Genomic DNA, 17,746 nt, shown 5'->3' with positions numbered 1-17,746 from the left:
CTCCTCTGTACCTACTTCCAAGCACCTTAAAACAATGCCCTCTCATGCTAGCCTCTTCAGCCCTGGGAAAAAGCCTCTGACTATCCACAAGATCAATGCCCCTCATTATCTTGTACACCTCTCATCCTCCGTCCCTCCAAGGAGAAAAGGCCGAGCTCACTCAACCTATTCGCATAAGACATGCTCCCCAATCCAGGCAACATCCTTGTAATCTCTGCACCCTTTCTATGGTTTCCTCGTCCTTCCTGTAGTGAGGTGACCAGAATTCAGCACAATTCTCCAAGTGGGGTATAGCTGCAACATTACCTCTCAACTCTTAAACTCACTTCCATGATTGATGAAGGCCAATCCACCATCTTAACCACAGAGTCAACCTGCGTAGCAGCTTTGAGTGTCCTATGGACTCAGACCCCAAGATCCCTCTGATCCTCCACGCTGCCAAGAGTCTTGCCATTAATACTATATTCTGCCATCATATTTGACCTACCAAAATGAACCACCTCACACTTATCTGGGTTGAACTCCATCTGCCACTTCTCAGCCTAGTTTTGCATCCTATCAATGTCCCACTGTAATCTCTGACAGTCCTCCACACTATCCACAACACCTCCAATCTTTGTGTCATCAGCAAATTTACTAACCCATCCCTCCACTTCTTCATCCAGGTCATTTATAAAAATCACGAAGAGTAGGGGTCCCAAAACAGATCCCTGAGGCACACCACTGGTCACCGGCCTCCATGCAGAATATGACCAGTCTACAATCACTCTTTGCCTTCTGTGGGCAAGCCAGTTCTGGCTCCACAAAGCAATGTCCCCATGGATCCCATGCCTCCTTACTTTCTTAATAAGCCTTGCATGGGGTACCTTATCAAATACCTTGCTGAAATCCATATACACTACATCTGCTCTTCCTTCATCAATGTGTTTAGTCACATTCTCAAAAAATTCAATCAGGCTTGTAAGGTACGACCTGCCTTTGACAAAGCCATGCTGACTATTCCTAATCATATTATGCCTCTCCAAATGTTCATAAATCCTGCCTCTCATGATCTTTTCCATCAATTTACCAACCACTGAAGTAAGACTCACTGGTCTATAATTTCCTGGGCTATCCCTACTCCCTTTCTTGAATAAAGGAACAACATCTGCAACCCTCCAATCCTCTGGAACCTTTCCTGTCCTCATTGATAATACAAAGATCTTCGCTCAGCAATCTCCTCCCTCGCTTCCCACAGTGGCCTGGGGTGCACCTTGTCCGGTCCTGGTGACTTATCCATTGATGCTTTCCAAAGGGTCCAGCACATCCTCTTCCTTAATATCTACATGCACGAGGGGTTTCTGGTGATGTCATTGTCGAGAATGCCAGCATAAGTCACTAGCTCCTCCGGAAAAATGCGTATTAAGCCTCGTTAACCCATCAAATACAGTATTTTTAGAAAAATATTTGAACCGAAAAGAGAGGCAAGAATGGGGAAAAAGAATGGAAATAAAAAAAAGTGACACTGCAGAGCCTGCGTCCGAGAGGAGTGCAGCGAGCGGCTCTCCTACCCAACTGCGTGCTAGCAAGGGGGACGCTGGGCCTCGTTCAGGCGAAGCGGCGAATATGATCGAAATCCTGAAAGAGATAATGGAGGTCCAGAAAGATATAAAGCAGCAGCTCCGTGATATTAAGTCAGAGCTCGCCAACATCAATCAAAAAATAGCGGTGGCAGAGACTCGAATTGAGAAGATGGAAGATCGCGTTCAAAATGTGGAACGGATACTGAGCAAGAGAATAAAAATAATACATCACCAAGAAGGTAAACTGCTTGAACTGGAGGGAAGATCACGGCAGAAAAATATCAGAATCTACAACGTTCCTGAAGGAGTGGAGGGCTCATCTATGATGGAGTTTGTCGGAAAGTTACTGTGGGACGCGCTAGAGCTTCCCCTGGCTATGGAGCTGGAAGTCGAGAGAGCCTACCGCGCATTCGTTCCGAAACCTACCCAGGATAGAAAGCCACGCTCAATAATAATTAAATTCCTTCAGTACAGCACCAAGGCGGAGATTCTACGAAGGACCTGGGGTAAGAAGAGAGTGTTTTTAGAGGATAAATTAATATATTTCGACCAAGATTACACCCCCATGGTCCTGCAGAAATGCAAAGAATACTCTGAAGTAAAGCGAGTACTAAAGCAAAATAAGATTAGATTTCAAACTCCGTACCCTGCTAAACTTCAAGTGTTTTATGACAACGGGACGCAGTTGTACCAGACAATGGAAGAGGCGACTACAGGCATGAAAGCCAGAGGTTTGCCCATCAGCATGACCAAAATGAGGGAAAGCCAGGCTGAGGAATTATCCCGCTCCACTTGGGAAATAGTGCGAGAAACGAGAAGGCAGGAGACGGGAGGAGGCCGAGAGAAGTATATCAGGAAGAGACCGGGGGTTTCCCAAAGACAGTCCTCACTCCCTTCAGAAGAGCCATAAGGTGTGGCTAACTTTAAAAATGTTGAGAAGCTAAATGGAAGCAAAAGTACACGGTGATATACCTATCTCGAGAAATACTTATTATAATGTGGATTTTATATTACTTAGTTGTTATTCTTTATTCGCTCACTTACTCCTTTTTCCCCACCAAAATGAGAATATATATATGTGTATGTATGTAATGTGTGTTTGTATGTGTGTGTATATATGTGTGTGTGTGTGTGCGCGCGTATGTGTATATATATATATATGTATGTATAGAAGGAGTACACAGGGAAATCTTTTCTGTGTAATGGATTTGTTCACTGACTTTTATGAATACTGCAATGGGGGCCCTCAACTCACAAGTAGGAGGGGTTATCCCCCACAGCTATAGTGATATAGTAAATCGAAGCAATAGTGATAAGCGTGGACGCTAAAAAAGCATTTGATTTGGTTAATTGGAATTTTCTTTACAGAGTTTTACATAGATTTGGTTTCCAAGACACAATTATTAAAACTATACAGACACTATATGACAATCCTACTGCTAGAATTAAAATCAATGGATATTTATCAAATAGTCTTACCCTAGAAAGGGGCACGAGACAGGGTTGTGCATGGTCACCACTATTCTTCACGTTATATCTGGAACCATTAGCTCAATACATCAGACAAAATGAAGATATCAGGGGAATTACTATTAAAGGGACAGAGCATAAATTGGCTTGTTATGCAGATAACATTTTGATCTATCTAGGGCAACTAACATACTCTTTACCTAAATTGATGCAATCCTTTGAACAATATGGTCAATTATCAGGATACAAGATCAACATAGATAAAACCCAATTACTTTCATATTACTATAGCCCACCAAGATAAATTGAAAGTTGATACCCCTGGGCATGGCACACAGAGTCTTTCAAATATTTGGGCATCATTACGCCAAAAGATTTGGCAAAATTATCAGAATGTAATTATCAGCATTTATATAAAAAAATTAAGGAAGATGTGGCAAGGTGGAACCTGATTCCTTTTTTCAGTCTCAGTTCAAGGATTGAGTCTATTAAAATGAATATACTGCCCAGACTGTTATATCTCTTTCAGACCCTACCAATAGAGATTAATCAAAATCAATTCAATGAATGGAACAAGATGCTATCAAGGTATATTTGGCAGGGTAAAAGGCCTAGAGTTCGTCTCAAAACTTTGCAATTAGCAAAGGAAAAGGGGGGATGGGGCTTACCTTCTCTTAGAGATTATTATTTTGCAGCACAGTTGAGAGCTGTGATATGTTGGTGTAACCCATCATATGATGCTCAATGGAAAAACATTGAGGAGTGGGTACTTCCCATCCCCATACAAGCAATTTTGGCTGACAGCAGCCTGCAAAGGTACATAAATACTATTGATAACCCATGGGTGAAATTGACTCTTGAAATATGGAAAACTACTATAAAAGAATATAATCTAGAGGGAGATATTGCAATTCTTAAATAGTGTGCATATGACTTGGATTTTACACCAAATAAATTGGATGCTAGATTTAAGGACTGGACAGCTAAAGGAATAACAGTTCTTTGCAACATAATGAAAAAAGGAACACTGTTCAGTTTTGAAATGCTTAAAGAGAAACACTTTTTAGAAAAACAAGATTTTTATTGGTATTTACAGATGCCACAATATGTTAATAAGATGCTTAAAAATGTAACCAAGGCAAATACATGCTTGATAGAGCTCTTTAGAAAAGCATATAATTCAGGTGATGGTAGTAGAATCATTTCAAACATGTATAAGGGGTTGTCAAATCTTAAAACACATTTGACTTCATACATTAAAACAAAATGGGAGAAGGAAGGAGGGATAATTATATCTGAGGAAGAATGGACAACAATATGGAGGTATCAATGGAAGTGTACCAGTTCACAGAAATGGAGGGAGTTCGGATGGAAAAACTTGATAAGATATTTTATTACACCCTCTCAGAAATCCCATTATGATAGTAACCTTCCTGTTTGCTGGAGAAATTGTGGAAATCAAAATGCAAATCATTATCATATTTTTTGGGACTGCCCTGTTATTAAAGATTATTGGAGGGGGATACACAATGCCCTACAAGACATCTTTAAATGTGAAATACCCTTGGAGAGTAAGACCATATATTTTGGATATATACCTCAAGAATGGTTGAAAAGAGATAAATATTTAATGAATATACTGTTGGTGGCTGGTAAAAAGACTCTTACTAGGAAATGGTTATCACAGGAGAGCCCAACTTTAAATACATGGATGGAAATTACAATGGACATTTACAAAATGGAGAAGATAACAGCATCTGTTAATCATAAGCTGGGACAATTTGATTCATACTGGGGAAAATGGTTTAACTACATAATGTCTCATAGGCCTGATTTTATTCTCACAAATCAATGAATCTGTTGTAAAAAAAAAGATCATTCCCTACTTGTACATAATTCTTTCCTTTTGCTTGTTTTTTCTTTCCACTCTTTTCTATAAGTGTATACCTCAGATAAATACTTTGTGGAGATTTGTGATATATATGATTATATGATATATATGTACAATGTCTGAAATACATCTTATGGAAATGTTTGATGAACATCAATAAAAAAATAAATTACAAAAAAAAATCTACATGCACAAGCTTTTCAGTCCACTGCAAGTCATCTCAACAGTTACCAAGGTCCTTTTCTGTAGTGTATACTGAAGCGAAGTATTCATTAAGTATCTCTGCCATCACTGCCGGTTCCATACATACTTTTCCACTGTCACACTTGATTGGTCCTATTCTTTCACGACTTATCCTCTTGCTCTTCATACTTGTAGAATGTCTTGGGGTTTTCCTTAATCCTGTCCGCCAAGGCCTTCTCATGGCCCTTTCTGGCTCTACTAATTTCATTCTTAAATTCCTTCCTGCTAGCCTTATTATCTTCTAGATCTCTATCATTACCTAGTTTTTTTAACCTTTCATAAGCTCTTCTTTTCTTCTTGACTAGATTTACAACAGCCTTTGTACCCCACCATCCTTTCCCTGTCTCATTGGAACGTATCTACGCAGAACTCCACGCAAATATCCCCTGAACATTTGCCACATTTCTTCCATATGTTTCCCTGAGAACATCTGTTCCCAATTTATTCTTACAAGTTCCTGCCTGTTTCCCTGACTAATTTGTTCCTATCCCTCTCCAATGCAATGGTAAAGGAGATAGAATTGTGATCACTATCTCCAAAATGCTCTCCCACTGAGAGATCTGACACCTGACCAGGTTCATTTCCCAATACCAGATCAAGTACAGCCTCTCCTCTTGTAGGCTTATCTACATGTTGTGTCAAGAAACCATCCTGAACACATCTAACAAACTCCACCCCATCTAAACCCCTCACTCCAGGGAGATGCCAATCAATATTTGGGAAATTAAAATCTCCCGCTACGATAACTCTTTCATTATTACACCTTTTCAGAATCTGTCTCCCTATCTGCTCATCGATGTCCCTGTTACTGTTGGGTGGTCTATAAAAAAACACCCAGTAGAGTTATTAACCCCTTGCTGTTCCTAACTTCCACCCACAGAGACTCCGCAGACAACTGCTCCATGACTTCCTCCTTTTCTGCAGCTGTGACACTATCTCTGATCAACAGTGCCACGCCTCCACCTCTTTGCCTCCCTCCCTGCCCTTTCTGAAACATCTAAAGCCTAAAACTTGAAGTAGCCATCCAAGTCTCTGTAATGGCCACAACATCATAGCTCCAAGTACTGATCCACACTCTAAGCTCATCTGCTTTGTTCATGATACTCCTCGCATTAAAATAGACACATCTCAAACCATCGGTCTGAGCATGTCCCTTCTCTATCACCTGCCTATCCTCCCTTTCTCACTGTCCCCAAGCTTTCTCTATTTGTGAGCCAACCTCCCTTTCCTCCGTCACTTCAGTTCGGTTCCCACCCCCCAGCAGTTCTAGTTTAAACTCTCCCCAGTAGTCCTTGCAAACCTGCCTGCCAGGATATTGGTCCCCCTGGGATTCAAGTACAACCTGCCCTTTTTGTACAGGTCACACCTGTCCCATAAGAGGTCCTGATGATCCAGAAATCTGAATCCCTGCCCCCTTGCTCCAATTCCTCAGCCACACATTTATCCTCCACCTCATTCTATTCCTATACTCACTGTCACGTGGCACAGGCAGAAATCCCGAGATGACTACCTTTGAGGTCCTGCTTCTCACCTTCCTTCCTAACTCCCTGTAGTCTGTTTTCAGGACCTCCTCCTTTTTCCTGCCTATGTCATTGGTACCAATATGTACCACGACCTCTGGCTATTCACCCTCCCACTTCAGGATATTGTGGACACGATCAGAAACATCCCAGACCCTGGACCCTGGCACCTGGGAGGCAATCTACCATCCGTGTCTATTTCCTGTGTCCACAGAATCGCCTGTCTGACCCCCTTACTATAGAGTCCCCTATCAGTGTTGCCATCCTCTTCCTTTCCCTACCCTTCTGAGCCACAGGGCCAGACTCTGTGGCTGAGGTTCAACCACTGTTGCTTCCCCCAGGCAGGTCATCCCCTCCCCAACAGTACTCAAACAGGAGTACTTATTGTTAAGGGGTACTCTCTAGTATCTGACTCCTGCCCTTTCCTCTCCTGACTGTGACCCACTTGTCTGTCTCCTGAGGCCCCGGTGTGACTACTTGCCTATAGCTCCTCTCTATCACTTCCTCACTTTCCCTGACCAGATGAAGGTCATTGAGCTGCATCTCCAGTTCCCTAACTCGGTCCCTAAGGAGCTGCAGCTCAACGCACCTGGTGCAGATGTGTCTTACACTTTGGAGACTCTTGCTGCTTTCTGAGATAGTTCTTGGTTAATGTTTCTGGACCTCAACCAAAGGAACTTAGCAAACATGGAAATGCTACTCCTTTCTGAGATTGGCGAGATGCAGAGATCTGTCATGGTGTGTAGCTTGTAATAACCAAAAATCAATGTTGTATAGACTTGTGGAACAATGGTACATTTTTGAATAAAGGATTTTAAAAAAACAGGTTTGTTATGTTATCAAATGTGTTGTTTTGCAGCAGCAGTACAGTGCGATGGATAAAAATGACTATATAGTAATAACACATAGTAAATGAATGAATAGTGCAAATGAGCAAAATAATGAGGTAGTGTTCCTGGGTTCATGGACCGTTCACAGTGGGGAAGGAGCTGTTCCTAAAACACTCTGTGTGAGTTTAAAGCTCCTGTATGTTAATAATGAGGAGAGGCAATGCTCTGGATGGTGATGTCCTTCATGATGAGTGCCTCTTTCTTGAGGTGTTGTCTTTTCAAGATATCCTGGATGATGGGAAGGCTAACGCCTGTGATGGAACCGGCTGAGTCTGCAGCTTTCTCTGATCCTATCCTCCATACCACATGGTGATGCCACGAGTCCAAATGCTCTCCATGTAAAAATAAAGTCATTGGTAATATACTAAATCCCACATGCCTGATATAGCCACTTGCATGCCTTCTTCGTAATTGCATCAATATGTTGGGCCAAGGATAGATCCTCAGAGGTGTTGACAGTCAAAAACATAAAGCTACTCGCCCTTCCCTCAATGAGAACTGTTGTGTGTTCTCTCCATTTTCCCTTTCCTGTAGTCCTGTTATGGACTTCAGTAAGGCCTTTGACAAGGTTCCGCACGAGAGGTTAGTTAGGAAGGTTCAATCGTTTGGTATTAATATTGAAGTAGTAAAATGGATTCAACAGTGGCTGGATGGGAGATGCCAGAGAGTAGTGGTGGATAACTTTGTCAGGTTGGAGGCCGGTGACTAGTGGTGTGCCTCAGGGATCTGTATTGGGTCCAATGTTGTTTATCATATACATTAACAATCTGGATGATGGGGTGGTAAATTGGATTAGTAAGTATGCAGATGATACTAAGGTAGGTGGCAATGTGGATAATGAAGTAGGTGTTCAAAGCTTGCAGAGAGATTTAGGCCAGTTAGAAGAGTGGACTGAACGATGGCAGATGGAGTTTAATGCTGATAAATGTGAGGTAGATTTTGGTAGGAATAACCCAAATAGGACATACATGGTAAATGGTAGCACATTGAAGAACAGAGTGATCTAGGAATAATGGTGCATAGTTCCCTGAAGTTAGAATCTCATGTGGATAGGGTGGTGAAGAAAGCTTTTGGTATGCTGGTCTTTATAAATCAGAGCATTGAGTATAGGAGTTGGGATGTAATGTTAAAATTGTACAAGGCATTGGTGAGGCCGAATTTGGAGTATCGTGTACAGTTCTGGTCACTGAATTATAGGAAAGATATCAGCAAAATAGAGCGAGTACAGAGAAGATTTACTAGAATGTTACCTGGGTTTCAGCACCTAAGTTACAGGGAAAGGCTGAACAAGTTAGGTCTTTATTCTTTGGAGCGTAGAGGGTTGAGGGGGGACTTGATAGAGGTATTTAAAATAATGAGGGGGATAGATCAAGTTGACGTGGATAGGCTTTTTCCATTGAAAGTAGGGGAGATTCAAACAAGAGGACATGATTTGAGAGTTAAGGGGCAAAAGTTTAAGGGTAACATGAGGGGGAATTTCTTTACTCAGAGAGTGGTAGCTGTGTGGAACGAGCTTCCAGTAGAAGTGGTAGAGGCAGGTTCGGTATTATCATTTAAAGTAAAATTGGCTAGGTAAATGGACAGGAAAGGAATGGAGGGTTTTGGGTTGAGTGCGGGTCAGTGGGACTAGGTGAGAGTAAGCATTCGGCATGGACTAGAAGGGCCGAGATGGCCTGTTTCCGTGCTGTAATTGTTAATTGGTCCACAATCAATTACTTGGTCTTACTGATGAAAAGAGCAACCAGCCTATCGATCTCATTCCTGTACACCTCATCAAAATCTGAGTTTCTACTGACAACGGCTGTATCATTGGCAAACTTATAGGTGGTGTTTGAGCTATGCCTAGCCACACTGTCACGAGTGTAGAGAGAGTAGTGTAGTGAGCTAAGCATGTGTCCTTCAGTTGCGTCTGTGTTTATTGTCACTGAGGAAGAGATGATTTGTTCTGATCTGCACTGACTGTGGTCTCCCAATGAGGAAGTCAATGATTCAGTAGCGAGGGGGGGGGGGTACAGAAGCCCCATTTTTGAAACTGGAACATAAGCTGCTATATGAATAGACGAACTTGTCTTCTGCTTTGTCTGGAAAAGAACTATTAATATTGGTTTATGGGCTGGTTACAAAACTCAAATATCCAAAAGCATTCTATAAATAGAGATCTTTGTAGATACATTTTCATTAAAAGGTATTTGTTGTAACTTCACTCTTTGTATTGGAGAGCAATGGAAGGGCTTATAGACTGATTAACACTCTGGCAGGTCCTGGACCCATCACTTTTTCCTCACCGTGACTTCTGTTATACATGCCAATAGATAGTTAGTTCTGTAGAGTGAAGCATTTTTTTGAGCTCCAACAATAATTACCTATACTTCCTATTAGGTGGAAATCACGGGAGTATTGTGTGTGTTTATGGAGTCTATGCTATTGAAGTACAAGAAAGCAGGGAAGATATACAAGAACATGGCCAGGAGTGATACGGCAGGGAAGTTAAAACTGGATGAGATTTGGTAGTGGTCTGAAGGAGTTCATGGCAGGGATGTGGGGAATTGCATTGGTGGGTGATCCTTGCACCAAGTAAAAGCAGTTACTCAGATCAAACTGAATGCAGAGCAATATTGGTGATAAAGTGCAACTTGCTTCCACGTAGACTGGTTGATATCAGCTGCACTCGAAGGCTGGGATGAGGACAACTGGGACACAGTAATTTTGGGAAGAATTCATTGCGAGAATGATGTGGAGCAAAAGCATTTGTATAGGCTAGTATGGCTTGTATCTGGTAAATATAATATAATTATCTGTTATCATCAGAATGCAGTATTTACCAAATGAACCTTTTTCTCACATGAAAATTCTATTCTTCCTCTTGGGGACTTTCAGTTAAAGAAAACAAATAAATGAGTAGGTTATTCTGTCCCATGAGCCTGCTTAGAGTTGTATAACATGTGATCACAATTCTATCTCCTTTACCATAGCACTGGAGAGGGATAGGAACGGACAAGTTAGGAAAGTGTTTAATTGGAGTAAGAGGAAATATGAGGCTATCAGGCAGGAACTTGGAAGCATAAATTGGGAACAGATGTTCTCAGGGAAACGTATGGAAGAAATGTGGCAAATGTTCAGGGGATATTTGCATGGAGTTCTGCATAGGTACATTCCAATGAGACAAGGAAAGGATGGTAGGGTACAGGAACCACGGTGTACAAAGGCTGTTGTAAATCTAGTCAAGAAGAAAAGAAGAGCTTACGAAAGGTTCAAAAAATTTTCAATGATAGAGATCTAGAAGATTATAAGACTAGCAGAAAGGAGCTTAAGACTGAAATTAGGAGAACCAGAAGGAGCCTTGAGAAGGCCTTGGTGGACAGGATTAAGGAAAACCCCAAGACATTCTACAAGTATATGAAGAGCAAGAGAATAAGATGTGAGAGAATAGGACCAATCAAGTATCACAGTGGAAAAGTGTGTATGGAACTGGAGGAGATAGCAGAGGTACTTAATGATTACTTTGCTTCAGTATTCACTACAGAAAAAGATCCTGGCAATTGTAGGGATGACTTACAGTGAACTGAAAACTTGAGCATGTAGATATTAAAGAAAAAGATGTGCTGGAGCTTTTCAAAGGCATCAAGTTGGATAAGTCACTGGGATTGGATGAGATGTACCTAGGCTACTGTGGGAGACGAGGGAGGAGATTGCTGAGCCTCTGGCAATGATCTTTGCATCACCAATGGGGTTGGGAGAGGTTCCAGAGGATTGGAGGGTTGTGGATGTTGTTCCCTTATTCAAGAAAGGGAGTAGAGATAGCCCAGAAAATTATAGACCAGTAAGTCTTACCTCAGTGGTTGGTAAGTTGATGGAGAAGATCCTGAGAGGCAGGATTTATGAACATTTGGAAAGGTATAATATGATTAGGAATAGTCAGCATGGCTTTGTCAAAGGCAGTTCGTGCCTTTCGAGCCTGATTGAATTTTTTTGAGGATGTGACTAAGCACATTGATGAAGGAAGAGCAGTAGATGTAGTGTATATAGATTTCAGCAAGGCATTTGATAAGGTACGCCGTGCAAGACTTATTGAGAAAGTAAGGAGGCATGTAAGGGGAAAGTAAGGAGGAACTTATATTGGAAACAGAAAGTGGTGGTCAGTGTAGAAAATGAGCTATCACCTTGAGCATGTATTAAGCGAGGCGTAAGGCAAGGCTGTGTTAGATCGCTGGATTTGTTCAACCTCTACGGAGAATGGATTTTTTGGGAATGCGACCATCAGGAGGAAGGTATTCCAATTGGAGACCGGAAGGTGGATAACTTCAGGTATGCGGACGACACGGTGTTGTTAGCTGACAGCGAATGTGAACTGCAAATTATGCTGAATAAAGTGAATGAGAAAAGCCCTGACTGCGGACTTAAAATCAACCCTAAGAAAACAAAATCAATGGTGGTAAGCAAAACAAACACTAAAGATTTATTCATGATGATATCGTTATAAGTGAATGGACAAGACATTGAACAGGTGTGAAAGTTTGAATATCTTGGCAGTTGTCTGACAGATGACGGGCGAGGTGAAGTTGAGATCAGAAGGAGAATAGGTATGGCTAAGACCCAGTTCATGAAGCTAATAGATCTACTACTCAATCGGAAGGTAGATATCCAAAGTAGAATCCGCTTCCTCTAGTGTTATGTATGGTCAGTGCTGAGGTATGGATCAGAAACATGGACCCTGAAGAAGGATGACATGAAACAAATTAATGATTTTGAAATGTGTTGCTATCAACGAATGTTGTAGATCAGCTGGGTAGGGAAAGTTTCAAATGAGAGGGTTTTGTCCGAAGCTGATAGACCACGGATACTGCTGGAGAAGATCATGAAGTTAAAAGTTGCTTAGTGTGGACACGTTACGCAGAGAGATGACACCTTGTCGGACTTGCTATATGGAAAGGTGGAAGGAAAGAAAGGAAGAGGAAGGCAAAGAACAACATGGCTGGATAACATCAAGGATTGGACCAAGCTGGACAAGACTAGGGATGTTGTGGACAAGAGCGGTGTGGAGGAAAATCGTCCGCCAACTGGAAATTCCAGATGCGACCTAATGACGACGACGAAGGAGGCATCAGATCTAAAGGCACATTGCTTTGTGGATCCAGAACTGGCTTGCCCACAGAAGGCAAAGAGTGGTTGTAGACGGGTCATATTCTGCATGGAAGTCAGTGACCAGTGGTGTGCCTCAGGGATCTGTTCTGGGACCCCTACTCTTCGTAATTTTTATAAATGACCTGGATGAGGAAGTGGAGGGATGGGTTAGTAAGTTTGCTGATGACACAAAGGTGGGGGTGTAGTGGATAGTGTGGAGGGCTGTCAGAGGTTACAGTGGGACATTGATAGGATGCAAAACTGGGCTGAGAAGTGGCAGATGGAGTTCAACCCAGATAAGTGTGAGGTGGTTCATTTTGGTAGGTCAAATATGATGGCAGAATATAGTATTAATGGTAAGACTCTTAGCAGTGTGGAGGATCAGAGGGATCTTGGGGTCCGAGTCCACTGGACACTCAAAGCTGCTGCGCAGGTTGACTCTGTGATTAAGAAGACATACGGTGCATTGGCCTTCATCAATCATGATATTGAGTTTAGGAGCTGAGAGGTAATGTTGCAGCTAAATAGGATCCTGGTCAGACCCTACTTGGAGTACTGTGCTCAGTTCTGGTCGCCTCACTACAGGAAGGATGTGGAAACCATAGAAAGGACGCAGAGGAGATTTACAAGGATGTTGCCTGAATTGGGGAGCACATCTTATGAGAATAGGTTGAGTGAACTCGGCCTTTTCACCTAGGAGCGAAGAAAGATGAGAGGTGACCTAATAGAGTTGTACAAGATAATGACAGGCATTGATCATGTGGATAGTCAGAAACTTTTCCCCAGGGCTGAAATGGCTAGCATGAGAGGACACAGGTTTAAGGTGCTTGGAAGTAAGTACAGAGGAGATGTCAGAGGTAAGTTTTTTACGCAGAGAGTAATCGTTCCTATCCATCTAACTATCTAATGAGGTTTATAAAGTTTTTTTTTACTTATTCGTGGGATGTTCCATTCCTAATCTTTGCAATGTTTTTGCACTAGAATTCTGAAGCTGTTATGAAACCCACTAATATGGAACACTACATTTTATCTTGATGCAAGAAATGATTGTGTAGAGATAAACTAAATGTGAACGTACGTTATTTCCATTCAGCTGGCTATTGCAGAAATGTTTGTAGCAATGATTCTATTGCTAGGGAAGTTCTAACCTCATTGACATTTTGTAAATAACCCTGTCACTGGGGTCCGTATACAAACGCCCGCTAGCTAACTCGGCTAACAGTCACGTGACTCAGTGGTGAGGTCACCTCCCCTAAGGAACACACATCTAGCGTTGGTATGATTTGGGTTCAGCTGAGCAGAGAAGTTGTAACAACAATCGTGAATGCCGTGTAAATACTGCCCCACGGAAAGTTATTGTTCACTAGAAAATAACAGATCATACACTGCATAAAATTTACAAAGGAAATATATTTACCAACATTTCAACTTTAACAAATTAACAGAAAAGAGAAAAGGAAAATAAAAGGCCAATTACTTGTAAACTAGTCTAGACGTGCACATAAGCTTGTCTCTGAAGCAGTAAGGATGCTTTGCTTTGATGACTCACGCACTGAACCCACGTTCTGTGTGAAAGACACCCACTTCCCCCGGAGACGATTTTGAACAAACTGGCTAAATCAGGGGTATTATCACTTCTTCCTTTGAACCTTTCATCTGCACAAAGCACTTCCAACATTCGGGTTTCCCCTTCGTGTGGGATCTCCTGAGCATCTCCCCTTGTGCTCGGCTCTGCAGCTCCTGCAAAAAGACCCCAAACCAGAACACTGTCCTTCAGAAATCTGATCCCTCCCAGTTCTCTCAAATCTTCCATCACATCCCACTGGGCATCAAGTTACACCACATTACCAATACAAACCCAGCTGGCTGATACAACATTCCTAAATTGGACAAAATAACTCCTTACCTTTAGTCAAAGCCCAAACACCTTTAACAGCGAGGCAACTGCTTCTGCTAAAATAAAACTGCTAAAATAACAATACCTCACAGCATAGCAGTAGAAATCTTACCCAGGGCATTAGGAATTCTGTGAGGGGAAAATAATTAGATTATCTACATCAAAAGTGTCTACGTGTGGACAATCAAAAGGCTGGATAAATTAATATCTGGTTTAAAAAATATCATAGTTTCTTAAGTCACTTGCTTTAGCCTGAATATTGTAGGAAAATTATCTATGCAATCTTTAACTACTTGCTTATGTTGGTGTTTTCCATGAAGCTTTGAGAGCAAGATGCAACCTTAGGAGGTCCTGTTAATTGTGTCAAATGGAAATTGGATTTATGAGCTGTTTGCTGTCTTGGCATTTCCGGTTAAGGGCAAGGTGACTGGCAGCAACTGCTGGGTGTGATGTACCTACAATGGCTTTGGCACCTCAGGCTCCATTATCCTTACTTAAAATGCTTCTAACATAGGAGAAAGAGCTGAAAGGTGAACTTTGTCACATATACATCAGAGCATGCAGTGAAATGCAGTTGCTTGTGTCAATGACCAACACAGTGTGAGGATTGTGCTGGAGGGAGCTCGCCAGTAGAACAGGAGTTGCTCTTTTCAGAGTATCACCAGAGAGAGTAATGAGGAGCAGTTGTTGTTGCTGAGTGCTGTCGAGTTATCATTGACTCATGCTGGCCCTATGGCTGGTGTATGAGGGGTGATTGATAAGTTCGTGGCCTAAGGTAGAAGGAGTCAATTTTAGAAAATCTAGCACATTTATTTTTCAACATAGTCCCCTTCTACATTTACATACTTGATCATGGAGCATACGGATCTTGGACCTCCAGAAAGTGTCCACAGATGGGTGATTGATAAGTTCATGGCCTAAGGTAGAAGGAGATGAGTTATACAGCTCTCATTACATGCACATGCAGGACAACTCTGAGTGATAATGCAGAAAGTTTGAAGTTAATAACTCATCGGGGTAATTGATGTTCGTGGCCTAAGGTAGAAGGAGATGAGTTATTAACTTAAAATTTTCTGCATAATCACTCAAGATCTGTATGCTCCACGACCACTGGACTAAGTGTAAATCTCATCTTTGTGAAACTAATGATAATCCTTTACAACCAGGGGTGTTTGTACACGCTGCAGATTCCCCTTTCCTACCTTTGTGTTTGTGACACTGAATGTATTCAGTTCCACAAAGTCATCAGTATAAAAAATTATTACAGCTCCTTCGGAAATAATTTAAGACATTAAGAAATATGTAGCTCAGCAGGTTTGTAAGTTGGATGTTCTTGGAACAGCTGATATAAATGAATCTCTTCAACCTATTGGAAGTAACACAACTTGTTCATTAGTTCTTGACCCAACAGGCCATTGGTCCATCTACATTGACACCGAAGTTCTTAATTTCTCACAGGTTTAATTAATTCCTGAGTGGCTGATATTTGTTACCTTCAAAAGATCTCAATCCATGGCCTAAATTTAGGAGGGTAAAACTGATATTCTAATAAAAACAGAAATCACCCTAGAAACTATTAAACAGTGAAAGCAGACAAAGAATTGGATCAAACTTAGATTAAATTTATTGAATATAAAACTCTGCACAACCATCAAATACTGTGAATACAAACCAAAATGGTGCAATCACAGGTAATGATCTGGTTTGTACTTTCTCAAATGGTAGTTATCCTGGGACTGACTGGTTCTATCCATTATGGAAAGTTGTCAGCCATCAGTTGGAGTTTCTACACATTAATGCTGATGTATTAAATTGTGTCCTTGGTAAAGAAACTTAAAATTAAATGTAGATCAGCATTATTTCTGGCTAAGAGCAAAATGAAATACAGAACTGGAACCAAAAGTGGCCCACAGTGTATTCTGTTGTAGGACTTGTACATTGTTGAATACGTCACTCATTATTGTAGAGGTCTATTACATAGTAATATTACTGTTATTTTCTTAAATGTTGTAATGGATTTAAGATAGGAGATAGCCAAGGCTTTCAGTAACCACACATCAATATCAGATCATCATGAAAATGAGCCAGCAGGTTTTTTTTTGTAATTAAACCTGTTCAACTCTGATGTGAAGTGAAACCCATTTGTATTGAATCCTTGGCTCCAGTACTCTACAGAACCGCACAGAGGGATGAATTTGAGACCTTCCTTTGAGTGTTGCAATTGTTCACTGCTGTGACGGATCCAGTTTTATCCCGGATTTCAAAGTGATCTGAATTTTCACCTGTGAGATGGGGAGCAAAAAATCAACTATCAATCAACCAATGTAAACAGAAAGTTAATATTAAACTTCAGTCGCACCCAGTCGGTCAACATAGGATTGTGATTATCAGCAAGCATAGAAGCTGACATTTCTATAAATATCATTCGCGTGAGACTGCACGGATCTCTTGCACATCTGTTTAGTTGGGTAAATCCTGAAAACTATGAAACCCGTGATCTGATAAGATAATATTAGATCCTTACAAATATCAGATTTTTGCCATCTCAAGTTAATTTCATTTTGGTATTTGCACATTCACGATCTGATTAACAAAAAGACTATCACTGTGATGAATCAAAAGCAAAGAAATCCACAGCAAGTTTAGTGAGTTGGCAATTTCAGATTACATTTGAACATAGCCTGTCAGAGTTCAACTCAATCTGTTGGTGTCGACCATGATGACAATGTAAACCAAAACAACCCCCTTGCATGTGGTTTGTAGCGCACTATTTCCTGCCCATTCATGTGTACATCTAACTGCCTGCTGACTCCACTGACTGTGTTGTGAATACCGACCCCTCTCTGTGGGTAAACAAACAGCTTTTCTCTGTGAGTTTCCTTTTAAACTTCCTTTGACCTTAAAACGATGCCTTCTATATTAGATATTTCCATCCTGGGGAAAAGGCTGTGACTATCGACCCTATCTACACCTCTAGCAGTGAAAACACGTTCGCCCAGCCTCTCCTTGTGGATAATGCTCCCCAATGCAGGCAACATCCTGCCTCCATTAAGCCTCCATATCCTTCCTATATTGTAGTCAGAATTGTACACAATACTCCGAATGTGGCCTAACCAAAGCTACATTTCATCTTCACTTTTATACTCAATCCC

The sequence above is a fragment of the Hemitrygon akajei genome, chromosome 2, assembly GCF_048418815.1.
Source record: "Hemitrygon akajei chromosome 2, sHemAka1.3, whole genome shotgun sequence".
NCBI classification, from domain to species: domain Eukaryota; kingdom Metazoa; phylum Chordata; class Chondrichthyes; order Myliobatiformes; family Dasyatidae; genus Hemitrygon; species Hemitrygon akajei.
Note: the sequence above shows the minus strand (reverse complement) of the source record.